Below are 27313 nucleotides of genomic sequence, written 5' to 3'. Positions count from 1 at the left end.
CCTCCTTTAGCCCCTTTTCCTCTCCCACCACACAAGAAGTCTATTAGAACATCGAGTCAGCTCTGTCTTCACAGACATCCACCCTCATCAGTGCTTCCACACTTACACCCCAGTACATCCATCCCATCTCACTCCCAGCAGGTACCTGGCTTCTGTCCTTGCCAGCTACAGCCTACTTATAACACAGCGCCCAGAATATCCCTTCAAAACATTGGGTGCATCTCTTCCACCTTTTACTTCTAATTATTGGTGGCTTTCATCTCAGAGTAAAGCCAAAGTCTTAGGGAGGCCCACAACTAGTTAAATTAGAGATTTCAAGGACATTGTGTTAAGTGAAATAATCCAGACACAGAAAGACAAATACCACATGATTGCACAGTTATATGTGGAATCAGAAAAAGTCAAATCCACAGAAGCAGAGAATACAGCGGTGGTTACCATGGGCTGGAGGATGGATGGAAGGATGGGAGAGACACTGCCCAATGAATACATTATTTCATTTAGACAGGAGGAAAAAAATCTAAGGATCCATTATGCAACACAGTTTCCGTAGTTAATAACAATGTATTGTGCTCTTGAAAATTGCTAGGAGAGTAGATTTTAAGTGTTCTCACCACAAAAAAAAATGACAAGTAGATAAGGTAATACATGTTAATTAACCTGATTCAGTCATTCTACAAGTGTACACACATTTTAAAACATGCTATATACTTTAAACATGTACAATTTGTATGTCAATTGAAATAACTTTAAATGGAAAAAAGGAGTGTCAGGAATTATTTTTTAATTCCAGAGAAAAGCAAATTTGTGTGGGATACACTTATACTAAAAATATTTGCTCTTTACCTGACATACATATTGAACTGGACATCCTACATTTTTCCAGCAGCCAGGATTAAAACACCCAAGATATCAAGGTCCATATTGCCTCCCTTCTAACCCCAATACCTACCACTCTCCCCTACAGTTCTGAACTCTCCCCTTTGCTTTTCCCAGAGCCCAGAAAAATTTCCCTTCCAGGACTGTACTCTTACATTTCCTCTACCTACCAGGTTGTCCCCCATCCCTGACCACCCAGTATACAATAGCAAGTGCCCCTTTATGGCTCTGCTTTATTTCTCCATAGCATTTTTCACCTTCCACTAAAACTCATTTCCCTAAAGGTAGAGTTTTATTTTGTTCACTTCTGTGCCCCTTCATTTAGAGCTGAGATGGAATATAGTAGGCCTTCAACAGATATTTTTCAAATAAATGATGTCCTCATTGCCCCCTCACCAAACCACTTGGAAACTTCCTCCTCAAGCCACCAGGATAGCTCTGTGGTCTCTCTTCTGTAAAGTTCCCCTTGACCACACATATGTACGCCATATGGAGAAAGCAACTCCCAGACTTCTCCCCCAGAAGTTAGGAACGTCCATTACCACAGCACAGCCTTGCCTATCCTAGTCAATACCACTCCCATAGCACCCAACACTGCAGATGTATTGAATACATTTCCTTTTCTAAAAAAAAGAAAGGAAAAAAAGGAAGGGAGGGAGGAAGGGAGAGAGGAAGGGAGGGAGGGAGAGAGGAATAGCGATAGTGCCCAAAATATTGAGAACCAGATTTCCAATCATAGTATCTGGAGGAAACCCAACAGCCCTCCTCACTCTGTATTGTAGCAATTATGGCTCCCCTTACTGGCTTCCTCCCTAGACTGGCTCTCTGCAAGGTGGAAATCATGTCCCATTCACATTTTAACTTCAGCACCTAGTAGATGCTGACCCCTGGGAGGTGTTCAGTAAACATATGAAGTGAAGAAATGAATGGCATAAGAAAGAAGCAGAACTCAGCTTCTAAGCCCCTCTGTGGGAGCCAATTTGGTTCCTATTTTCCAAGAAGGTAAAGAGTATTGATGCTTAGCACCACAGGGACAAGAATAACGAAGGAGAAGAAAATGAAGATGCCATTCCCTCTCCTCTGGTCCATGTTCCACAAAGCATGTCCACCCCCATGACCCTCACTAGCCCTGAGAGGCAGCTATTATTACCTGCTGACCCAGAGGAAGAAACAGAAACCCAAAGATACGGAGTGATTTGCAGAAGGATACAGTGTGAGGAGGGGAAGGAGCTAGAAGTCACCCCCAACCATCCAACCCCAAAGCCACAATGTAGCGCTCCCTCTCCAACTTGCCCAAGGTTGCAATAACACATTAGGGAGAGGGGGGTATATTTCCTGGATTCATTTTGCAGATGCATAAGACCTCCTGGGCAGGAAACAGAATAAATCAGATAGCACACAAAGACCTTGTCCAAGTTCAGTTGCTTTGTCCTTCTCTTCCTTCCAAGCATCAGGGGAACCTGGCCTGGTTGTCCTCCCACTTCTGCATGGTTTCCTCTCTGTCTCTTACCAACGTTCCTTTACCCACACCAGCTTCTGAGCCAGCCCTGCACAGGCACCTATCCTGAGTCATTTGCATTTGTCTCAAAAAGTTTTTGATATTAATGTCATTCTGCACTAATGAGTCCAGCCCACTTGGTCCCAGCTGGAGCCTCTGATGTCTGCTGATTAATTAGTACAGAGCTCTGAGGGGAGGCAGGGGAAGGGGAGGGGAGAAAGAGACGGGGAGAGAAAGGAAGAGAAGAGCAGTTTATGGAATAGAAACAGGTTTCCTCTGCTCACCAGTAATTTCTTTCACCCTCTCCGCAAGCCTTCAGCTGGTCCTGGAGCAGCCACTCCCTCCATGGCCACATCAGGAGGCATGAGACACAGACACTGCCCCAAGGTGCAGAGGATGGGCTGGCTGGAAAAAAGCACAGAACAGAAATTGGTAGGCCTGGATTCTGTTTCATCCCAGCTCTGCCCGGTGTTGCCCAGGACGAGTCAGTGGTCTCCTCAAGCCTCATATTCCCCATCTATAAAATGAGGACAAATATTCCACCCTAACCCAAAAAGTTGAAAGCCCTCAAGTTTGACAACTTGGCTTTCAATTCCAAGGCTGTGTGACCTTGGAGAAGCCACCTAGCCTCAGCTGCAAAATGTGAGGGTTAACAGCACCCGCCTCATGGAGCTGCAGTGAGAACTGAGAGAATGAAGGTATAGCTTGACCTCGAACCCGGCAGGGTCTGTAAATGGGGGCTAATATTTCCATGTCCAGAAGTAGTCAATGGATTAAGGAAAGCATGACACTTGGCTTACATAGGTACCGAAAAGGAAACACAGGAGATGGTGTCATTCAGAAAATGCCTATGTGGAAATGTCTTCTTCACTGTTCCCATTCAAGGGGACGTTATCTCCATTTCACAGACAGGGTAGCCAAGGCTGGTTGAAGGGGCTAGATTAGGCTTAGGTCACAGAATAAATAAATAGCTGAGCTTGGAACTGAATGCAGGAAAGATCTGCTTCAAAATGCAGACTCCTTTTTGCCACAATTCCTGCACATCCCATTTTAAAAATTGATTTGCTGAAGTCGTGAGACTGCAGGCATCTCATCCTGGTTTCTGTCTGTGTGATCGTGATACTTTCGTGCTGTAGCTAATCATTGTTTAAGGCAGATCATAATCCCCATTCTGCGCGCACACACACACACACACACACACACACACACACACACACACACTGGGCTGACTGGGCTGATGTGCAGATCAAAGCAGAGAATGGCTGTGTGAGGGCTCTGGAAACAGGACCAGCCTGGGTCCATGTGAGCAGCATTTAGCATGATGTCCACTCCTGGGTAGCCTGGTTTAATATTACAGTCATTTGTTCGTTCATTCATTCAACAAGCAGTTATTCAGCCTAACGGTACATATTCTAGGCTCAGAGGATATATCAGGAAACAAGAACAATGACATTCCTGCCTTCTTGGAGCAAATGTTCCTGGAGGGCAGACAGACAATAGACAAAAAAGCAGATACAAATATTAAGCGAAACAAAATAAAGGCACTAGCCAGGGAGGCTCTTTGGTCTATGGGGTCAGGAATAGCCTCTCTGGTAAGATGAGGCTGGAGGCTGAGAGTTAAACAAAGATTAAACATGATGTCCAAGGGAAAGGTATTTTGGCAGAGAAAGCAGCAAGTTCAAAGTCTCTACATTTGTCCATTCAGGCTGCTTTAACAAAATACCATAAAATGGGTAGTTTGCTGTCTTAGCCAATTTTGCGCTATTATAACAGAATGCCACAGATTGGACTTACTATAAAGAAAAGAAATTTAGCGAGGGATGGTGATGCATGCCTGTACTCCCAGCACTCTGTGAGGCTGAGACAAGGTAATTTAGCAATTTAGCAAGATCCTGTGTCAAAATAAAATTTAAAAAGGGTTAGGACTCAGTATGAAGGCCCTGGATTCAATCCTCTGTGTTGGAAGAAGGAAGAAGAGAAGGAGGAGAGGGGGAAGGAAAGGAGAGGAAGAGGAATAAGAGAAGGAAGGTGATGAGCAGGAGGGGGAGGATGGAGAGAAGAGAAAGAAAGAGGAGGAGGAAGGAGAGGAGGAGGAAAAAAGGGGAGGGGGAGGGGAAGGAGGGGAAGAAAGAAAGAAGAGGAAGAAAAAAAGAAAGAAGAGGAGGAGAAAAAAAATGTATTACTTATTTCTTCCAGTTCTAAAGCCAGGAAGTCCAAGGTTGAGAACCCCACATGTGGCCAGGGACTTCCCACTACATCACCCCTAGAAAAAAGTGGACAGGTGAGAGAGCATGGGAGAGGCACAGGAGGACTAGGAGTGAGACAGATGGGGCTGAGTGCATCCTTTTATGAGGAGCCCCTCCTGTGATAACAACATTACCCTACTCCTAGGGGCAGCACCTCCCAACAAGGTTGCATGGGGATTAGGTTTTCAACACATGAGATGTGAGGGACACATTCAAACCACAGTACTTAGGGGAAGAAATCTGCTGCTCACAGTTCTGGAAACGGGAAAGTCCAAGATAAAGGTGTTAACTGACTTGGTGTCTGGTGAGGACCTGCTTTCTGTTTCATAGATGGTGATTTTTCACTATATCCCCACATGACACAAGGGGCTTTCTGGGGCTTCTTTTATGAGGACAGTAATTCCATTCTTGAGGGTTCCACCCTTACTACCAAACCACCTCCCAAGTGCCCCACCTCCTAAAACCACCGCCTTAAGCATTAGATTTCAACATATTGATTGAAGAGGGCAAGGAGGGTAGAAACATTGAGACTCTAGCAAGTCCTGAGGCTGGAGGATACCTGTGTTGTTCAAGAAACATCAAGGAGACCACACACCTCTAATCCCACCACTCTGGGAGCTGAAGCAAAAGGATCAAAAATTCAAGCCCAATTTAGGCAAACTGGTGACTCACTGGAACCCTGTGTCAAAATAAAACATTTTTTAAAAGGTCTAGGGTTGTAGTTCAGTGCAAAGGCCCTAGGTGGAATCACCAGTGAATGAAAGAAAGAATTAAGAAAGAAAGAAAGAAAGAAAGAAAGAAAGAAAGAAAGAAAGAAAGAGAAAGAGAGAGAAAGGAAGGTCCAGAAGGCCAGTTTGGCTGGGGAGAGAGATGGAAAAGGGTGTAGTGGGTGCTACAGATGATGTAGAGCCTTGCAGAATTAATACTGTCCAACTTGGAGGATCTGATTTATCATTTTCTCATTTGCTATATTATCTGCATTTCCTGTACCAAAAACTTTCCCACTTTTGACAAATGAAACCCGAACTCCCTGCATAGCACTCAAGGCCTTTTATAGCTTTCCATCCTGGAGTCCCACTTCCCACCTCACAGATCCACACTGCCCCTCTCCTCTGGCCTTGTGTCACACCTGTGTGTCTTTGGCCCTGGGTTCCCTGCCTGGCTTCACTTAGGCTGCCGCCTAACAAACAATTGGTGAGCACCTACTAGGTGTCAGGCTGTCTAGGAGGAGCTGGGGAAACAAGGATGAATGAAACTACCTCCACCCCTGCCTATCTATGTCCAGTAGAGAAAACAACACCAACTAGGAAAGGGTAGAAAAATAAATGAGTATGGTTATCCCTCCATATCCCTGGGTTCCACATTCATAGATTCAACCAACTGAAGTTTAAAAAGTATTTTAAAACATTGTGTCTCTACTGAACATGCACTTTTTTTCTTGTCATTATTTCCTAAACACATTATACTAGGTATTATAAGTCATCTAAAGATAATTTAAAATATATAGTTGCTCAGGAGACTGTAGCTCAATGGTAGAGTACTTGCCTAACATTTGCAAGACGCTGGTTTAGATCCCAGCATTGTAAAAATAAAAATAAATAATAAAATAACTAATGTGCGTGGGAGGATTGTGTGGGTTATATGTAAATACTTCATCATTTTATAGAAGGGATTTGAGCATCCTCAGATTTTGTTATGGGCAAGGAGTCCTGGAACCAATCCCCTCTGGATACTGAAGGACAACTGTAATTACTATGGGTTGACGCAGGTCATGACAATGGTTAATAGTAAGCCTCACCACTCTGAAGAGAGGGCACTGAAGCCCAAGACCAGTGAGCAGGAGTCAGCCTGGGAAGAGGTGGAGAATAGCTCAGCCCTAGCAAACAGAACAGGGGAAGGTTGCAAAAGAAGACAGGAAGGAGACAGAGCTCATACAAGCATATAGGCCACAGCAGAAGTCAGGACTTGATAGTGAGGCCCTTGCAAGGTCTGGCAGCAAGGGTAGTACCTCCTGACTTCTCATGTGGCATATCCTCCTCTGTCCCAGCTTCCTCCCAGGCAGGAATCTGAGTCAGGCTAGGAAAGGTGCTTAGCAAACAGGCAGCGCCTGCCTGGCTCAGCACTAGATAAACAGGACTCTGCCCTGCACCTGCCGCTGCCCGCAGCTGCACAGGGATAAATATTTGCCTACAGATCTGTCTCACCTAATGAGTGTTTGGGCATCTGCCAGGGAGGCCTGGCCCAAGGGAGCTGGCAGGAAGGGGGCCAGTCCAGGGGGACTCCAGTGCTTCACTGCCTGGGGCCATGGGCTAAGGACCTAAAGCAGAACCACAGCCAGGAGCCATGGGCAGGGCCCTCCACCAGTGCTTCAGCAAGGTCTCAGGAAGCCCAATGCTGGGAAGCCAAGGGCAGAGAATAAGCCTGAGGAGAGTGCCCCCACCCAACTCTGGACACAGAGCAGCACCTGCCGATGTCCTCCACCCTTTCTCATTCATTTTTCCCCCTCTTCTTTCTAAAAACAATAAATACACGCTAGGAATAAATTAATTCTGTGTCAGATCATTGGAGATAATTGGAGAATTTCACACATCCCCCTGTGCCTTTTGAATTTTTTCACCTCATGCTTCATTATTACTAGCATGCAAAAAATAAACAAAATCATAAGGTAATATATGTTCATAATTTAAAAATCAAATTATAAAGAGGATTAATTAGTTCAAAATAAAACTCCCCTGACTCCCTAGTCCTACTTCCCAACTTGACTTCATCTTCACTTTGGTAACATTCCAATTTCATTTCAACATAAATAGTATCGAATCACACATCCTGTTCTCCCCTGACATCATAGTACACCCTGGACACCTTCCCGCCCCCACACATCCCGGGCTACTTCATTCTTTTTAGTAGCTGAAATTTATTCCATCCTATGGATGTACTGTGAATCATAGAGACCATTCCCTTTTAATGAGCATTTGTCTCCTGGTGGGATTTCTTTCTTTCTTTCTTTCTTTCTTTCTTTCTTTCTTTCTTTCTTTCTTTGTTTCTTTCTCTCTCTCTCTCTCTCTCTCTCTCTCTCTCTCTCTCTCTCTCTCTCTCTCTCTCTTCCTTCCTTCCTTTCTTCCTATCTTTCTTCATTGCCATTACAAATAGTTCTCTACCAAATGACCTTTTACTTGCATCTTTGCATGTTTGTTGGAGTTTATTATTAGAATAAATTCCAAGGAGGAGGGCAAATAGCTTCTGTATTTTTAGACTTAATAGACATTGCCAAATTATTCTCCAATAAGTCTGGGCCACCACACCGTCCTCCTGCCAGGTTCTTGTGAAAGTGCTGTTTCCCCACCACCAGCTGTTAGTTCTTTAACAAATGAAAGATGGTGTATTTTATTTTTACTGTTAATGAAGTTGGGTAACTTTTAGGTGTGTGTCATTTGTATGTCTTATTTCAGTGATCTGCCTCAGCAAGATTTGGACTTAAACTGGTTCTGATATTTTTTACAGCAGCAGAACTTATTTTTCAAAAAATAATATGGGACCTAATATAGCACAGATAAGAACTATATTTATGAAATTTTGTCTTGTTCAATCCAGCATTAGTAAGAAAAAGACCAAGATTTGCTGTAATAACAACTAAACCTGAACATCTCAGCAGTTCAACTCACAAAGGTTTCTTGCCCGTGTCACTCTTCAGTGTGGCCCAGGAAACCCTTCTTGGCAGATCTCTTCCATCTCCCCAGCTGCTCCCTTCCCTCCCACCATTTGTGATACTACAAACAAAGCACGAGTCTCTGGGGAAGGGGAAGAAAGAGCATATACCACTTCTGCCCATGTCCCAGGGCCCTCAGCATCGGATCACGTGCTGCAATTCAAATGCAATGAACACTGAGAAATGAATTCTTCCTCTGCTGGGAAAAGGAAAATGTCTGTGAGCCAAATTAAACCTCTCCTCCTTAAAAAATAAAAAGAAAGAAAGAAAGGAGAGAGAGAGAAAAAAAATGACACTAGTTTGGTGCCTCTGCTATAAAATCCATAACACTGACTTCTTATAGGTTATATTAGTTTTCTGTTACTGTGAGAAAAATGCCTGAGCTAGTCACCTTATAAGGAGAAAAGTTTTATTTTGACTCATGGTTTCAGAAGTTTTAGTTCATGATCACTTAGCCCTATTGCTAGGGTCTGTAACAATACAGTACATCATTCCAGGAGCAGGACAAAAGAGGGCTGTTCACCCCATGGTACCCAGGCAGCAAACAGAAAAGAGGAGAGGCCAAAGTCCCAATATCTTCTTCAAGGCCGTGCCCCAAAAGAACTAACTTCCTTCCACTAGGCCTCACCTCCTAAAATTCCACTGCCTCCCAACAGTGCCATGGGCTGAGGACCAAGCCTTTAATATGTGGAACTTTGTGAAACATTCAAGATCCAAACCATAACACAAGTCAAGCACTGAGACCAAGGAGATTGTTTTGATGAATCAAAAAAATTAAGAAATCTGGCATTATGAATGACAGATGAAAAGATAAAAAATTAGACATTATGGATGAAGGTAAAGTCATATTTCAATCCCAGTGCCAAAATTTTGAAGCTGTAAAACTTTTAAATGTTTTAGTTTGCAAACATTAAGAAAATCCCTGGTTGCCAAGGAATAAGAATTAGAAATGCTAACAGCATTTAAAAGCTTGCTTTGTTTGCAATTTCAAGATTCTCTTTAATTACATGGCTATAACAAGAGAAACTTTAGCGTTGAACTTGCTGACGAGTAAACAGCAGAAGAAATTCTGTTAGCCATCTCCAAAATGTTAAACATTACCACACAACATACCCAACATCTCTTATAATATTTTCCATGTGAGTCAGCTTTCCACCACTATAATGAAATACTTCAGATAATTAACTTATAAGGAGAAAAGGTTTATTTAGCTCACAGTTTTGGGGAGTTCCAGGCCATAATCCTATATCTTAGGTTTGTGGCAAGGCAGCATGTCATAATGGGAGCACATGGTGGACAAAACTGCTCACATCACAATCCAGGAAGCAAAGAGAAAGAGGAAGGGATCAGGCTCCCATAAGTCCCTTCAATGGCATACACCAGTGACCTGAGACCTTCCACTAAGCATCACCTCCTGACGGCCTACCTCCTTCCAATAGCACCACCCAAGGGAACAAAGTGTTTAAATGTTCATGATCCAAACTATAACAACTTATTATAATGTTGGAACAGTTAAACATATGTTTTAAAATATGAATTTCAAGTAAGTTTTGTGGAGTTCTGGGTTTAGAAAGTACAGAGCCAGGTGACCTTTGAGCTTCATAATCCATACAGTGAAAAGGAGTCGTGATGAATGTCTTCAAACTAGATGTTTCACTTCATTAGGCCTTGGTTTTCTCATTATTTAGCAAACTCATGGGACCCAAATAGAAAAAAAACAAAAAACAGATGAAGGCTTGCCACTATATATGCAGATATCTGTGATTCAATTGATTGCCTATAATTTAATAACCTACAAAGGGCATGAGGTTGAAACATATGAAACAGTTGTTTTATAGATCAAAATGGCCAGCTATGGCCAAATATTATACTACACATAATATAAACTAATGTATGAAAACTGATAGCCATCTTCCAGTCCTAGACAGGTTATATTTTAATATTACAAATTGGAACATTTCACAAGGAAAATGGATATGTGGTATCTCTTTAGAAAAAAAATTTCTTAAGGAAAACAGAGCAGAAAATCTTTGTGATCACAGGTTATGCAAATTGTAACAATAAAACAATGACCATAAACAAAAAAGTTGATAAATTGGACTTCATCAAAATTAAGAGTTTCTGCTTGTCAAAAGACATTATCTAGAGAATGAAAACAAAAGCCACAGACTTGGGAGAAAATATTTGCAAATCATAAACAATAGCTGATTTTTTTTAAAAAATCATATTCATAAAAGGAAGGGAATCAAAAGATGGGTGGAGGGGGAGGGAAGGGAGGGGAATGGGAGGAAAAAAGGAATTCAGATGTATTACATACATGGACCAACTCCCAACAAGGAATGTAAACACTATGTACTATGCATACATACTAATGAAATAAATTTTTAAAAATAAAACAGAAAACAAAAAGTTGATCTTTTCAAGACAAAAATATCATATTCAGAATATTCATATATAAGAGGCCCCAAGTCAAAAAAGACCACAGATTATATTATTTCATTTATATGAAATGTCCAAACTAGGCCAATCCATATACATAGAGAAAGTAAGGATATAGATGCTTGGAGCTGGGGCTAGAAAAAGAATCAGGGGGAATTAGGAGGTGATAGCTAAACAGGGTGAGGTTTCTTTCTGAGATGATGAAAATGTTTTAAAATGAACTGTGGCAATGATTGCACGATTCTGTGAATATACTAAAAATCTCTGAATTGTATACTTTAAGTGAATAAATTTATGGTATGCAAATTATATCTCAATAAATTTGCTACCAAAAAAGAACACTTTAAATGGAATAAGAAAAAGAAAAAATGGAATAAGCAAAAAATTCAAGTAGATACTTCACCAGAGAAGATATACAGATGGTTTATAAGCACATGAAAAGATGCTCAACATAATTAGGCTTTAGGAAATGCAAATTAAAACCACAATCCAAGCACATGACACAGCTATTAGAATGGCCTCTTCAAAAAAGTACTGACAAAACCAAGGGCTGACAAAGACCCACAATAATTAGACCACACATTGCTGGTGGGAATGCAGCATAGTACAAACAGACTCTTTGGAAAACAGTTTGGCAGTTTCTTATAAAGTCAAGCATAAACTTACGTGACCCAGCTATTTCTCTACCATGTATTTCCCCAAGTAAAATGAAAACCCATGTTCAAACAAAAACCTGCACACAAATTTTTATAGTGGTTGTTATTTGTAATCACCAAAAACTAGAAAGCAATCTTAATGTCCTTCAACTGGGGAATGGATAAATAAACTCCACTGAATAGAATAACACTCAGAAATAAAAAGAAATGAATGACTAATATAACTTCCCTGCACCATGCTAAGTAAAAACAGCCAGATTTATTCAAAAGGCTACATTTTATTTACTTGACCTTCTTTCAAAGACAAAATATACGGGCAGAAAACAATAATACTTCCCAGGGACTGGGGTGGAGGGAAATGATGTCTCTAAAGGGTGTGGAGAAATTCGAAGGGTAATAGAACTAGTTGATATTTTCATTGTTGTGGTAGCTATAAAACTATAAATTTTGTTAAATCTCACCAACTATACAATAAAAAGAGTAAATTTTACTAAATGTAAATTATAATTCAACTTTTTTTTTTTTTGGTACCAGGGATCGAACTCCAGTCCTTGCGCTTGCACAGCAGACGGCAAAACCACTGAGCTAAATCCCTGACCCTATAATTCAATTTTTAAAATAAGATTAACTAACATGAAGCATGAAGTTCTACAAAGTCAAAATCAGCTGCTCCCCTTAAAGTAGAACATTTATTGTCCAATTATCGTCAGTTCCTACTGAGTCAGCTAGATTTGTTTACCTTCCCAGACTTGTAGATTCTTACAAGTTACCTCTGTTTATCCCACAATGTGGGGTATAAAATAGCAAAGTATATTTAACAGCTAAAAAGTGGTAATTTCCTGGCAAGGATGCTCTTTGCAGTTAGTGCTTCCCAGAATATCCTATCTCCTCTGCTTTTTAGCCACCTGGAAAACTCCTACTCATTCCTCAGGACCCCATGCAAATGTTCCTCTTTGCTGAAGCCTTACGCAAACCTCCTCTCCCTCTTTGTCAGGGCTAGCTACCTCCTCGTCTGTGCTCCAATAGCCATTGGGTGGTCTCATCTCGTCTCATTCATCATGTTCTCCTTCCCCAGACAGTACACAGTGGGTACTGGTGACTACATATTAAATGAGCTGCCCTTATTGCTAAAGCTATATTTTTTAAAAGGCTTAAGAAGACCCTTAAGGGAAGAGCAAATAAAATGATTTTCAAAAGATCAGAAAATAATTAGGAGCCAGACTGAGGCAAATTTTGAGTGCCAATTTGAGGATTTCCAACTTTCTCCTGTGGGCCACAGAGAGTTCTTTACCTTTCCCTACACCTCCAGTCATTCCCCCATTTGCCTCTGATGGGCTCTCTCTCCAGAAAACTCCGTCACTCCTCACTTCATCCAAGCCTCTGTTAAATGGTCATCAGTAAAGCTCCTCAGACCACCTGACATAAAATAATAGCCCAGCCCCACCCACTGTGATACAGGTCCCCCTTACTGCACTTCATTCTTCTCCATAGCATTTATCAAACTTCGAAATATTCTATATGTACCTGTTTATTATCATATCCCCTCACAGGATAGAAGACTAATGACAGCAGCAATGGTGGTTTCATTCATTGTTGAGTCCTCAGCACTAGGACAGTGGCTGAATCAGAGGCAGGCACACCATAAAATATCTGTTGAATAAATGAACAGGTGAGAAAATGAGATCTCATTGCTAGTTAGCGGTAGAGCCAGGATACAGACCCAGATCTCCCAAGAGTTTTAGAGAACGCTTTCCTAACTGGGATCCAGTAGAGGGAGTCTTTGGAGTCAAAAAGCCCTCAGCTTTAAATCAGTGGTGGTTTTGGCTTGTATCTAGATGTGTCCCCCAAAGCCTCATGCACTCATGGGTGGGTTTTTCAAGATGGCTGGATCTAGAGTGTGTGAATGTAGATTAAGGGTGTGTGAATATGGATGAAGGCTATTTGACTATGGATTAAGGGTATGATAAGTAAATTAGTCCACTGATTGTTTTAGCATATTTCTGGATATGGATAATGAAAAGGCCTACCCTAGATGTAGGTGGCACCACCCAAAAGGCTCATATCCTGGTTGGGATAAAAGGGAAAGGGAGGCTTGCTGCTGCTGCTGCCGCTGCTGCTTCACTGCTGGTTGCCTTTCACAATCTTGCCATGGACTGTTTTCTCCTCTATGATGTCCCTCTCCCATGCTGCCCTGCCTTAGAGCCAGCCAACTATGGACTGAAACCACTATAAACCATGAAATAAAAAAAACTTTTCGTCCTTTAACTTTGACTGTTGGGTATTTTATTTCAGCAATGAGAGAAGTAACTGAGACAGTGGTGCTCTGCCGTTTGGGAATCATTGATCCCTTTGAGAATCTGTTGAGAGTTTGGGGCTCTTTGCCCTGAGAAATGGACTAAAGTGAAAACAAAATGTTCTGCAGATGACTTCAAGGAGCTCAAGGACACTCCTTGGAACCTTTCCTGAGCTTCCCAGATATGTGTCTCTAGGTGAGTCCTGTTATCACTTGGCCTCAGTTACTGCTCTCAAGTGGGGATGATGAGATTGGCCTCACAGGGCTGAGTGGAAGATCTGATGAGGTTAGTGTGCATATTGGCTGTTCAAATATCCCCAGTGCCACTGTGTGGCAAGGTAGGAAAGAGATTCCAGAGACCTAAATCCCAGGCTAGCCCCTCCCTTGTCCCATTTTGCAGGACTTTCAGACTCCCATTCTCTAGGAGCCTGAGAAGCCCTACCAGGAAAATGGGATTACTGCTCATTTAACAGGATGAATCAAATGAGATAGCAAAAGCCCTAAGGAAACATTAAAGGCCTACAAACGTTTCCCAGGACATCCCCTCTGTGTACCACAAATTGCTTTACTGTTTCAATTTCAGCTCTGCAAGTCTAGGCCTAAGGAGTTCAAGGATAATGTGGGTCAAATCCCATTATGCCAAATCCTGTTATAGCACTGCCTACCTTGTGGAAGGCTTCTCTCGCCACTGGACTGCAGCTCCCAGGGGAGGCCCAACTGACTGCCTTTGTTTCCTGCCAGCCTGGCTCGCAGCCTGGTACTATGGGAACTCCAGGCCCACACTTCTTTCACCTGCAGTCAAGAACAACATTGTTTAGACCACATGGTTTCTGTTTTAATTAGATCCCCACACTTACAAGTCAAGAGAATTCATAAAACAAACAGGTTTTTAGTTTCTTTTAGAAAATTACAAAATATGTACTCAGAGCTCAAGTTCCCGCCCGTGGCAATAGCCAGAATTTCAGCTGCCCTGGTCTCTTTTAATGGCAACTGACCTGTGACCTCCTGCCCCATGGTCCCCACAGTTCCTATCCTTATGCTGCATTTGTGTCCAGGTCTAGTCTGGAATCAAAAGGCCCAGGAGTCAAGTCCCCTCTTTCACAGTCTTCGAAACTGTATGAAGCCCATTCACAGCCACTATCTTCTTTAACTCATGAGAAGCCTATGATTTAGGTTTTAATGTCCCCATATCTTAGACTTTAAAAATAAGGCAACATAACTCCTCCAAGACCACAAAGCTAATAATAGTCTGAGACTCAATCCTAAAATTCTTGTTAACTAGATGTGTTAAAATCTCTAGCAAGTAGTTTTCCCTTGTTTATAGTGGCACTCACTGCACCTATACTCTGGAACAAAGATTTTGACTCAAATAAATGTTTTCAAATCTGCACTCTGCAATGTACTGATTGTGAGACTTTACCTCATTTATTTTCTTATCTCTAAAATGCAACCTAAAATTCCTTTTTCACAGTATTATTCACTAATCCTTTGTAGAGTTTAGTAAATGAGTACAGAAAAATGCTACCAAAAGTTAAGAGCCACCCTGCAGAGTTCATAGGAGCAAAAATCAACATGTGGTTTTTGGTTATCCTCCTACTGAAAAACACGAAAGAAACCTTAGAAAATATATGAAAAAATGGCTTTCAAGACACTAGACAACAGGCAACAAAGGACAATAATCTCTGAGAGATGTGAAATAAACAAGATGAATAAATCCTGTGGTTGCCTCAGCAATATAGAGATTCTAGGCCACATCCCAGGGAAAGGGAACTAAGGCAGATCCCGACAGACACCCTGAGTCAAGAAGATACAACTGACGGTCCAGGAACACCAAGACAGCTGGAATTCCTAGATTAGATACCACAGAAAAGAGCTGCCCTGAGAGAGCCCTAGAAATTAGCAGAGCATCCCCCTCCAGTAAACAACAGAGTTCTAATCAGCTGGTGCATACCAGGAAAATGCCTGAGGCTGTGAGAACTATCTGAAGAGGCTATGGGGCACTCACAGAGTTGGGACCAGTGCCTATTGCCACTAGCTAGACGATAAACCCTAAAAATTTATGGAGTATTGGGCAGAACTCTCACAACAGTCTTTCTTTAGTCTTACGGAGTAATTAGTCCTAGACTAAGCACTGCTCTAAGCCTTCTTAACAAATCATGAAAGCAAGACCCAAAAAACAAGACTGTTTCCAAATAACTTGATTGCCTTCCAGAGAAAAGATTAAGAAGATTAATAAGAATACAAAAATATCTAACACTTAAAGCAAAATTCACAACATCTGGCATTCAATCAAAGATTATCAGACATGCAAAGAGGGAGTAAAAATAAAAACCATAATGAGGGGAATAATCAACAAATTAAAACTGAGAACTTACACAGATGTTAGAATTAGCAAAGAAGGACATTAAAATAGTTAAGGTAACTATACACCATAAATTCAAAACATTAACTAGAGATCTGGAAAATATTTTTTTTAAATACCCAAATCAAACTTCTAAAGATGAAAACTGTAATGTTTGAGTTTTTTTAAAAAAGATGTTGATCAGTAATTTATGGGCCAAGGTCACGCAAAGAACAAGTTCTTAGTCACCAAAGAACAAGGGGAGGAGGTGGAAAAAATATTTGAAGAAATAATGACCAAAATTTTTCCAAATTTGATAAAATGACATATTATAACCAAATTTATCAAAACTAGTTAACAAGAGATCATCTTAAAGCCAGCTAGAGAAAAAAGGCATGACATGTAGAAAGGAACAAAGAACAGAGGCACAGATTTCTTGTCAGAAATAATACAGTCAAGATGACAGTGGAGCAACATCATTAAACTACCAAAAGAAAAAAAAATCTGTCAATGTAGAAGTCTATTATATAGTGAGAATATTTTTCAAAAATGAAGGTGAAGTAAAGATGTACAAAACCTGAAGAAATTAATCACAAGCAGACCCATGTTATAAGATATGTTAAAAGAAGTCCCATGGGGAGAGGAAAACAATACTAAATGGAGATTAGGAACACAAAGAAATAGCAAGCACCAAACATGGTAACCATGTTAGTAAATATATAACATTTTTTTCTTATTTTCTGAATTCCTTAAAAGATAAGAGTATTTATACAAAATTAATAACAATACATTGTGAGTTTTAACCAAATTAAGATAATATGACAAACTAAGATGATATAACCAAACTAAGATGATCATATGACAATAATAGTATAAGAACAGTAGGCACAGAACTACATTGTTATATAGCATCAAGTATATTAGTGCAATTATATTTTATATATCAAAATTTTTTAAATTTAAATACCATTTAAAATATGAAATAGGAGGAAATCTGATAAAAGACATGAAAGACTTATAAATTAATAACTATGGAACATTCCTGAAGGAAGCTCTAAAAGACACAAATAAATGGGAAGATATGTCTGGTTGGGGGGTCAGAATAGTAATATTCTTAACATGTCAATTCTTCCCAGTTTGATCCCCAAATTCAACACAATCCCAACCAAAACATCAGGGAGATTTTCTGTATAAATTGGTAAGCTAATTCTAAAATTTATAGGAAATGCAAAGGAGCTAGAATTGCCACATACACACACACACAATGATACACAAATTAGAATCTTTTAAATTTTAAAAACTGAGCATAGAAATATAGGTGAGGATATAAGGAAATGGAAAACTCTCATGGTGGCAAATTTAAATACTGTATATACATTCCATGACTAGGTGTTTACCCAAGAGAAAAGGAAATGTATATCCACAGAAAGATTTGTGCACAGGGCTGGAAATGTAGCTCAATGGTATAAAACATGTTTAGAAAGAAGGGAAGGGAAAGGGAAGGGGAAGAACATGGGAAACTTGCATAGAAATGTTTGGAGCAGCTTTGTTCATAAAACCTCAAAAGAGGAAACAATTCAAATGGTCATCAATAAGCCATCAAACTGTAGTATAGCCATTCAAAGGAAAACGATTTAGCAATAAAAAGAAATGAAGTGTTATATAAGCAACAATGTGGATTAATCTCACAATGATTTAATTAAGTAGAAGAAGCCAGAGGGTAAAGTACGTACTGTATAATTCTATCTAAACTTCTAAAAAATGCAAGCCAAATTATACTGATTCAAATTGTGCTTTCCTGCTAAATGGTGACACCTATGAGGGATTGCTTACTGTCAAGTGGAGACCTTTGGGACAATAGATACATGTACCATTTTGATTGTGATAATTGTTTCATGGATCTATACATATGTCAAAGTTTATAAAACTATATACTTTAATTATATGTGGTTCATTAATATAAATCATTACCTTAAGAAAGTTGATTAACAAATTACAACACAAAGAAACATGTTAAATGACACAAGAATGAAATTCACAAAATTCATACTGAGAAACTATAGGTAAATGACCCATTAGCTTCAACAAATAAATCACAAATAAACAAAAAGCACAGGAAACCTTATGCTGAGATCTATTAACTAATATCAATGATCATGATTTGGCTCTGATTCAGAACATCCACTTAGAAACTTGAACATTGACTAGGTATTTTGTGATACTAAGAAAATATTTTAACTATAAAACTGTGGTTGCATTTTTTAAAAAGAGTCTTATTTAGTGATTTATACTGAAATACTTATGGATAAAATTGTATGCCGTCTAAGATTGCGAAACAAGATTATCTGGAAGTGGGTAACTGTCAACGCTGAATAATAAATTCATGAAATTCATTATAGTAGTGTTTCTCAATCTATTTTTCATTATCATTTTCATAAGAGCCTTTTTACACATTTTTTTCTAATCACTTCCTCATCCATAAAATTTCAATAAAAAGGATACACTTTCTATCTGTTATGTACTATGGTCCTTTGGAAGACCAAGTATTGTGATACCTGAAATGTATTCATCCCTTCCCCCCCAGAACCAATTTTCATGTCCTTGATCTGCTCTCAACCCTGTTGAAAATGCATGCTTTATACTATCCTACCTACTTTGGTGTACAGTCAACCCTCAGTCTCCGTGCGGGACTGGTTCTAGGAATCCCTGCAGATACTAAAACCCAATAGTGCTCAAGTCCCTTATATAAAATGCTATAGTAGTGGCATATAACCTACAAACATCCTGCTGTATACTTTAAATCATCTCTAGGTGACTTACGATTCTCAATTCAATGCAAATGCTATGTAAATAGTTGTCAAAGACAAGCAAAGCATCTGGATGTGTGCAGTACAGATGCAATTGTTTTTTTAATATTTTTATTCCAATTTGTTACATCTATGAATTCAACATAGAACCTACAGATATAGAGGGCTGACTGTTTTTAAGTTTCCACTAACATTTTTTTAAAAAAATTTTATGAAAGAAGCAAAATGAGAAGTATAATGGTTCATACAACAAAAGAGTGACCAGGGAAAACACTAGAAATGGCTTCTGAGCTGACTTGAACCAGGCCTCAAATATCATCAACCCTAACTAGGTCAGCTGAGAAGCGTGGGATTATACCTTAATCCACAGAGGGGGCTCATGATTCCCATACTGGAGGGTCCACAGGTAGAATGAGCTTTAAGGAAGAAACAGCTGGACCTAGAATCTTGGCTCATCTCTCTGTGACCATCAACCTCATCCAAGATTAGCCTACTTGAAGATCCCAAGATGAATGCTCACCAGGCAGCTATAAATATTTCTTAATTCTCATCCAACAAGGAAGAGAAACTGCATCCAAATATTCAGTAAAACTCATTAATTCATGCTAATTGGGCTGGCTTTGATACTGTCCACCTTTGGCAGTTTCTAAGTGGGAGAATGGTTATGACAAGTGGTCTAACCTAGGCAAAATGGGCCTCTCAGGAGTGTTTTCAGAACTATATAGCTCTCCAACAAAAAATCAGTGCTTTGATGCAAGGAAAAGGAAACTTCTTTCAATTTAGCACCTCCACACAGTACAGAATGTATCTGCCAGGTGATCTGAAAAGGCACAGCATTACCCTTTGCTAAGGGATTAAACAGGATTGTGAGCTCCAGTTTAGAAAAAGATTCTAAGGGATGTGATTGGCCTGGTTTGAGTCATGTGCTCATATATGCACATATTACCATGGCCAAGGAGATCGAATATTATGATTGGCACAGAGAGGGTCCAATAGTCATGCCCAGAGAGGGAGTCAGGTGCTGAGTATGCATCTCCTGTTTCGCTGGAAGTGGACAATTGCTATTGAGTAGACAAAATAATAGGAGTCCTCTAGTTGATATTTACCAAGCAAGACTAGTATGACAATGCATAATGAAGTTCCTTTTCTCTTTGGCATCTTGTTTTCTTTCCAAACGCCCCATCTCCACTCCATCTTCTGGCTCTAATTGGCCAAGAGAAAGAGAAGGTCCTGGATAGCTGGAGGAATACTGGGTGAGTTCTGTGTGAGCAGGTTCTGGTTCCCATAACATCTCTCTCAAAATGAAGGAAGGAATGCATGCACACAGAGGATGCTTGAGTGACACTCAGATTCCTTCCTACCTCATAGGGTAATTGTGATAAAAAAAAATGGGTTGATGCATGTGAAATGAGTTCTAAGTCCACAGAGGCACATAATAAATGCTAATTATTTTAATTAATTTTATTGGCATATTTTAGATATACATAATGATCACATTCATCATAGGGAATGTGTACCAGTACATAATATATCTTGATTCTTCTTTTGCTAATTATTATGTTTTGTTCCATTCTATACTTTTAAAAACTCAGTCAAAAGAAATTTTACTAAAAATCACCCACCAAAGCCCCCAATTCTGCACATTCAGGATAAGCCCCCCCACCTTGTTCCTCAGAGCTCAGAGCTGCACATCCGCCTCCTACCACCTCTCTCCCCACCTGTCCATCATCTGTGCTGCCCACCCTGGCAAGCTGTCTCCATAACACCTCACCTACTCATACTTCATCATTTTATTTCCCCACCTTTTTTACTCAGAGGAAGTGAGAGGAACAGAGATAAATCACACAAATCAGAAGACAGTGGGAGCTGAAAGGATCTAGCCACCAGCCCCTGATGCCCTCTACCCACAGTTCTCACAAGTTGCCCCCTTCCCCACACTTCCTCTATCACTTCTTGATCCCCTACCTCTTCCTGACTCCCTCCCCTCCACCTCTCCACTTCCCACAGATGCCCATAAAGCCAACCAAGTTTCAAACCCCCAGGTCCACAGCTCTGGCAGAAAGCCCATCTCTCTGTCTTGCAGGGTGCATGAGGTAGAAAACACACTGGCTCCTCCAAAGTGGGTTAGGGAGGGTGGCTCTAAGAAGACCACTCACAGAGATCCCTGGCCCTCCCAAGCTCCCAAGCTCAATGGCCCAACAATTTAGGAATATTAATCTCTGCACCCACCTATCTGTCCTCTTCTCCCAAAACTACTTTTAAAACTATAATAATATCAAACATTCATTGGCTGTTTTCCCTTCCGGGAACTATAAGCATAGCGGAGATAGGGTCCAATCCTGACTCTTTTAAGATTCTGGGCCTTAGACAAGTCCCTTCACCTCTCAGAGGCTCTGTTCCCTTATCTATAAAATGGGGTATGGCACCCATCTTACAGGCTTGCCTTGAAAAGCAAAGTAATCCCGGACCATGAGAACATGCTTTGTCAAACTATTGGCTATTGTTACAGTTTCCTTCTATTGTTCTTACAGGTTCCTCTTTTGTTGTTACAGGTTCCTTCTATTGTGTATTTTGAAAGGAAAAATAGTGTAATAAAAAAGGTAATAGAGACTTATGCTTCCAACATGATGGAGTAGCAGAGAACAGATTTATTCTCCCTCCTGATCAAACCAAAAAGCCCGAAAAGAAAAAAATGAAAAAACGGCTTTCAAGCCACCAAACATCAGGCAATAAAAAATAATGATCCCTGGGAGACAGAAAAACAAAGTGAGCCTACAGCTGCCCCACCTAACTGCCTGGAGAAGAAATTCAGGCAATGGAGCAGGGAGAAGGAAGCAAAGCAGAGGCTGGCACACAACTTGGGTTGAGAAGGGAGAGCTTCAAAGAGACTAAGGTGTCTGGGTTGGGCAAGGAAAAATACCAGAGAGGAGAGAGCCATGCAGAAAGAGAAATCCAGAGTTAGCTGATGAGTCCGCCCCACCCCCCCACACACAGTATTTAGCAGAGCACTGAGCAGAGTACACACTACCCAAGGCCACAGGAAGAATTAACAGGGTAAAGGCAACAGCTCCTGGTCCTGCAGGTCAGGAATAGTGTCTGTTCCTACCAGACTATAACACCTTAAGCTCCAGAGAACATGCCATGACTCAGTTTTGCGTGCATAGGAAGAATAAGTAGCTCTACACTACACACAGCCCTGGTCCTGTGCAGCAAATCTTCAAAGCAAGATACAAAAATATAAATAAATAAACTGCTTCAAATAACTTAGTTGTTTTCCTAAAACAAAACTCAAGAATATTTTCAGGAATACTAAAAGCCAGCAACTAACAAGGTAAAATTCACCATGTTTGGCATCCAATAAAAGATTAGTTTGGGTGAAAATAAGCAGGAAAAATAGATTCAATAATAAGGAAAAAATCAACTATAACCAACCTACAATTGACATGGATGTCAGATTTAGTGAAGGACATTAAAAGTTGTTACGTTTTAATACACTGTATTATATTTTTCTTTAAATGCTTTAATCTTTTTATTAGTACATGTTGACAGTACATAATGATTACATTTACTGTGGGGAGCTGGTACATGTATATAACACATCTTAATTCTTTTTTCGTCCCCTACCCCTCCCATCCCTCCCTGCTCCTTCCAACTCTTGGTCCCCTTCCCATTTATAAAAGATCTATTTCCATTTTTTTCTTCAATTCTTTTTTTTCCATCCCCTTTCTCTACTCTCCCTCCATCTCTTGTTAAATATTTCATATTTTCAAACAGTTAGCTAGACCCATGGAAGACATATTTTGAATGCCAAAATTGAATTTTTACTAGTAAAAACTACAAGTCTGAGATGAAAAATATACTGGATCACATTAATGGCAGATTGATCATTGACAGGGAAATACCAGTGAACTTAAAGACAAAGCAACAGGAACTGTTCATAATGAATTATGTAAGAGGAAATATTTTTTAAAACTGAAAAGAGCACCAACAAGCTATATCACAACTCCATGCAGCTTGGTATACACAAAGAAGAGTGTGGATAGAAAAGTATTTAAAGAAAAAAAAAAAACCCAAACCTTTCTAGATTTTATGAAACTATAAATCCCCAAGTTCAATAAGCTCAAGAAACTCCAACAAGAAACATCATAATAAAATTGCTCAAAACCAGTAATAAAGAGAAAATCTTAAAATAGAGAGCAAGAGAAAGTATATCACAAATAGAGGAACAAAGATAAGGATAACATAGATTTTTCATCAGAAACAATGCAAGCAAGAAAATAGAGCAACATAATTAAAGTGTTAAAAGAAAAAACTGTAAGCCTAGAGATATACCTTATGAAGAACAGTCAATATTATTAACATATCACTTCTGTCCAAAATGCTCCATTTATCTAACATAATTCCAATTAAAATATCAAGTAGCTTTTTTGTATGAATTGACAGGCTAGTTCTAAAATTCATGCAAAGGATAAATTCAAAAGAGCTAGAATTCACACACACACAAATCTGAAAAAGAACAAAATTAAAAGGCAAAGACTGAATGATTTCAAGAATTATTATGAAGCTATATTAATCAAGACAGTGTGATAGTGGCATCAAAATAGCCAGTTCAATGAAACAGAAGAGCAAGAACTAGATCCATATACATATATGAATTTTTGACAAAAGGTATAAAGGAAATGCAACGGACAAAATAGCCTTCTCAACAAATGGTATTTAAAAAAACTTGGTATCTATTTCAAAAAAACAAACTTTTATCCTCTATAAAAATTATTAAAAAATAGATTAAACATAAACACAAAGCCTAATACTATAAAAATTCTACAGAGAAACAAAAATATTTGGACTTGGGTAACATATCATATCCAATAAGTCACAGACCTGATACCAAAGAGCATGATTCATAAAAAAAAAAGCTAATAAACTAGACTCCATAAAAATTAAACACTTCTGCTCTTTGAAAGACATGTTTAAAAAACTGAAATGACAAGTCACAGATAGGGAGAAAATATTCATGAAGCTTGTATCTGATAAATCACTAATATCTAGAATTTTTTAAATACCCAAAACTCAACAATAAGAAAACAAAAATTTTAAATGATTAAAATATTTAAATAGATATTTCACAAAACAAGATATACAGATGACAACAAGGTGAAGACATGTTCCATCTCACTGGTCATCAGAGAAATTCAAAATAAAACTACAATTAGATACCACTGCATACCCATTAGAATGGCTTACATTGAAAAGACTGTCCATAACAACTACTGAGGGGATGTGGAAGAACTGGCCAATTATTCTATGATCCAATCATCCCACCCTACATATTTACTCCAGAGAAAAGAAAATACATATCCACATAAAGATTTGCACACAAATGTTCAAAGAAGCTTTGTTTATAATCATATAAAACCAGAAACAATTCACACAGCCATCAGGAAATGAACAGATAAACAAATGGTTAGTACTGCCATTCGATGAAATACTTTGCAGCAATAAAAAGGAATGAATTGCTTATGAAAAAAACAATGTGGATAAATCTCAAAATAATTATACTAATTGAATGAAACAAGACAAAGGGGGATATGCTATATGGTTCCATTGATATAAAACTCTAGTAGCACTAGTAGTTGCCTGGTGGGTGAGTAGGGTTGACTGCAGGCAAAGAAGAAAGATGACAGAGACATGGAAAAATATTGGTGGGTGATGAGTCTATTCATTACCCTGGTCATGGTAATGGATTTCATGTGTCAAAACTTATCACTATACACTTTGCATGTAATTTATTTTATGTCAATATGTACATCACAAAAGTTATTTTAAAAAAGCTAACACATGTATAAAGGATGTACTTATGCGTCCAGTACAATCTACTTCTGGTTTTGTGGGTATTTTTTTTAACTTCTATTTTGAAATAATTTCATTCTCACAGAAGTCTTATAAAGAAAACATACTTCCTGAACACCCTTCATCCTGCCCCCACCTGTGTCAACAATGAAATAACCATGGTACAACTATAAATGTTCACCTAGTTTTACTTCTCCTCTACTCCCTCTTTGGGTCAAGTGGCTACAGACCAGAAGGTCTTTCCTCTTCAATCAGTAGGCCTAGGACCTGGCCTCCATTCCAGTATTTTGTTTGCTGCTCTGTGTGCAATGGGCACGCCACACCCTGGACATCTTGCCCTCCCTTCTCTAGCCCCATCTTATACAAGCCCCAAAGCCTACAACTAACTGCCTCCTAGATATCCCCTCAGGTATCCCACAGATATCTCAAATGCAGTATGTCTAAAACTGAATGCACTACTATTCCCAACCCACAAAATCCTCTTTTTCCTGTGGTCTTTAAGCAAATAGCATTGTCATCCCTCACTTCATCAGACATCTCAAGTCCGCATTCAAGTTCTGTTAAGTATTCCTCCACATGTCACTCAAACCATTCCCCATGTTTCTGTCAGCACCTTGATTTGTGCCCTACTGTCAACCCCCCAAGGGCTGTTAGAAAAAGCTTTAAGCAATCTTCATATATCCAGTTTCTCCTCTGATCCAACCTGGAATGATCTTTCTAAAATGTTCACTGACCTACATCACTTCCTGCTGAAAACCCTGCCATAGTTTCTAGATATCAGTGGGTGCCATTCTGGCTCCACACTTGTTAATTAAGATCTTTTCAAAAAACCTCTCCTAACCAGCCTTGAAAGAGTTGTCAAATGACAAGGAATTTCTTCCCCTCTAAAACCTGTACCCTCGTGCCTTTTACTCTACTGTTCCTTCAGCCTAGAAGATTGTTCTTTGTGTCTCCCACTGGGAAACTCCTACCTAAGACACAACTCTATTCTCACTCTCCAAATTAAGCCTTCTCAGAAATAATAGGTAAATTCCAAGTCTGTTTTTGTGTTCAAAGAGCCCTTTGCACACACTTAGACAGCTTTCTATGTGAAAGCTCAAAGAACAAAAATTGTTTCTACGCATCTCCATTTCCCCAGCACAGCCCAGAATTTGGAGCCTTATAGAACCATGGCTGGATGAATAGGCAAATAGATAAACAAATGTATTTATGGATGGACGAAAAGAGAAGTAGACAAATGGAAAGAGAAACAAATAATAGATGGACTGTGAGATAAACAGATGAATGAAAAGACAAATGAAGGGCAAATGAGCAATTGCATGAAAACATGAATGTACAGATGGATGGACGGAGGGGGAAGGGATGGAGTGAAGGATGAATGGGAAGTTCATAAGAACTTCAGGGCCAGATTGCTTCTTATTCATTTTTACAGTGTCCATAATAGAGCCTGGAATACAGTAGTAGATGTTAGGTTTGTTGAAGTGACTTAATAATTGAAGCACCAGATCATTGTAGTAAAACTTTGGGGTAAGAGCCAAAAATCCTGATTTCCAGCTCCACCTCTGCCATCAAGATATCTGTAAGGGCATGGACAATTTAACCAAACATTTTTAATTTACTCTTCTGTAAAATGGGCTGGCTAAAGTATCAGCACCCAGACAAACAAAAAAAACAAACACAATAAAATGGGCTGGCTAAATTAAATAATTTCCAAGGTCTTTTCTAAACACTCTTTGTTTCCCTGACTTGAAGCTGTCCAATTCTAAGACAAGGCTAAGTGAAGGGAGGAGGGACCACATTTGAGCAAATGTGTTTACTTACAACTTGTCCTAATGCAGAGCTGATCCCAGATCTCTGCCAGCAATGGGAGAAAAAAGTTAACACACTCCAGATGAGACGCTGTTCAAATTGTCTGGCTAAAAGCCTTGTGGCAGAAATGAAAGACAGGCTGATAACAAAGCCTGAGGGGTAGTTAATAGTGAAACATGAACCTCTGCAAGGCTGAATCTACCCCAAGCTGAAAGAAACAGGGAAAAGCCAGTCTGCAGAGAACCCTCCCAGGGCTCTGGGCTGCTGGCCAAATGTACCCTTTATCCAGAAGGACAAGATTTTGTTTCTAGAGTATGTGGTCTGTCCTGATAGATTTGCACCTGGACTCTTGGCATGCTCTGAGAGTAACAATTGTACTAAGATCACATCTATCATTAGTTACAGATCAGGTTGTGCTATCAGATATCTGATGTCTATGACAAGTCCTGACTATATATCACCCCATCATCACCTTTCCCAAAGACCCTGGGAGCCAAAAATGATGACCCTGACTTCATGGAAGGAGAAAATGTGGCTAGTAAATGGCAGGTTTAGAGTATGAGCCCAGGATAGCCTGGTTTTTCTGTTCTCCCTGGCTGACTTCTTGGTGGACAGCTACCCTGGAACTGGTCAGATAATAATACAGAGACATGGTTCATGCCACACCGACCTGCAGTGACACCTGCCAGAGCTTGCCTGGACCCTTTGCAATATGCTTTCAGGTTGATTCAAACTGGCAGTACGAACCATCATTTCCATTTTAAAGATGGGGTTACTGAGACTTGGGGT

At 39.7% G+C, this 27313-nt stretch overlaps 1 long non-coding RNA gene across 1 annotated transcript in view; it reads right to left on the bottom strand.

The window, feature by feature from the left end:
• Positions 1-15069, bottom strand: part of LOC110344661 (uncharacterized) — a 35150-nt gene extending 20081 nt beyond the window's left edge. The window contains exons 1-3 of the long non-coding RNA XR_015444772.1: positions 14383-15069; positions 12949-13074; positions 2662-2782 (exon numbers count right to left, since the gene is read on the bottom strand). This is a non-coding gene — a long non-coding RNA (uncharacterized LOC110344661). The remainder of the gene's footprint in view (positions 1-2661; positions 2783-12948; positions 13075-14382) is intronic.
• Positions 15070-27313: the final 12244 nt, after the last annotated feature.

Source organism: Heterocephalus glaber, unplaced genomic scaffold (genome assembly GCF_053883595.1).
Source record: "Heterocephalus glaber isolate CG9 unplaced genomic scaffold, H.glaber_assembly_v1.0 deba00001606, whole genome shotgun sequence".
Lineage (NCBI taxonomy): Eukaryota > Metazoa > Chordata > Mammalia > Rodentia > Bathyergidae > Heterocephalus > Heterocephalus glaber.
The sequence above is the reverse complement of the archived record's forward strand: the minus strand, read 5'-3'. Positions and strand labels throughout refer to the sequence as shown.